General features: G+C 40.3%; 1 pseudogene; it reads left to right on the top strand.

Moving 5' to 3' along the window:
• Positions 1 to 28: 28 nt before the first annotated feature.
• Positions 29 to 815, top strand: LOC108525076 (protein tyrosine phosphatase type IVA 2 pseudogene; annotated as a pseudogene).
• Positions 816 to 822: the final 7 nt, after the last annotated feature.

Genomic DNA, 822 nt, shown 5'->3' with positions numbered 1-822 from the left:
GGCATGCTCACATTTTTTATTTGCCATAATGAACCGTCCAGCCCCTGTCGAGATCTCCTGTGAGAACACGCATTTTCTTATAACTCACAACCCTACCAATGTTACTCTCAACAAGTTCCCAGAGAAACTTAAGAAGTATGGAGTGACGACTTTGGTCCGAGTTTGTGATGCTACATATGACAAAGCTCCAGCTGAAAAAGAAGGAATCCACGTTCTTGATTGGCCATTTGATGATGGAGCTCCACCCCCTAATCAGATAGATGATTGATTAAACCTGTTATAAACCACATTTCATGAAGAGCCAGGCTGCTGTGTTGCAGTGCCTTCTGCTGTGGGACTGGGAAGGGCATCTGTGCTGGTTGCACTTGCTTTGATTGAATGTGGAATGAAGTACGAAGATGCAGTTCAGTTTATAAGACAAAAGGGGAGCATTCAATTCCAAACAGCTGCTTTACTTGGGAGAAATACTGACCTAAGATGCAATTACGCTTCAGAGATACCAATGGGCATTGCTGTGTTCAATAGAAAGAAACGTAAATGAAGGCTGACTTGATTGTGGCATTTAGAGGGAACTCTTGGTACCTGGAAATGTGAATCTGGAATCTTACCTGTGTCATCAAAGTAGTGATGGATTCAGTACTCCTCAACCACTCTCTTCATGATTGGAACAAAAGCAAACAAAAAAGAAATCTCTATAAAATGAATAAAATGTTTTAAGAAAAGAGAAAAGGAATTCAGTGAAGGATGATTTTGCTCCTGGTTTTGGAGTTTGAATTTCTGCCAGGATTGAATTATTTTGAAATCTCCTGTCTTTTAAACTTC

The sequence above is a fragment of the Rhinopithecus bieti genome, unplaced genomic scaffold, assembly GCF_001698545.2.
Source record: "Rhinopithecus bieti isolate Rb0 unplaced genomic scaffold, ASM169854v2 scaffold_781, whole genome shotgun sequence".
NCBI lineage: Eukaryota > Metazoa > Chordata > Mammalia > Primates > Cercopithecidae > Rhinopithecus > Rhinopithecus bieti.
This window is presented reverse-complemented; position numbering and strand designations above follow the sequence as displayed.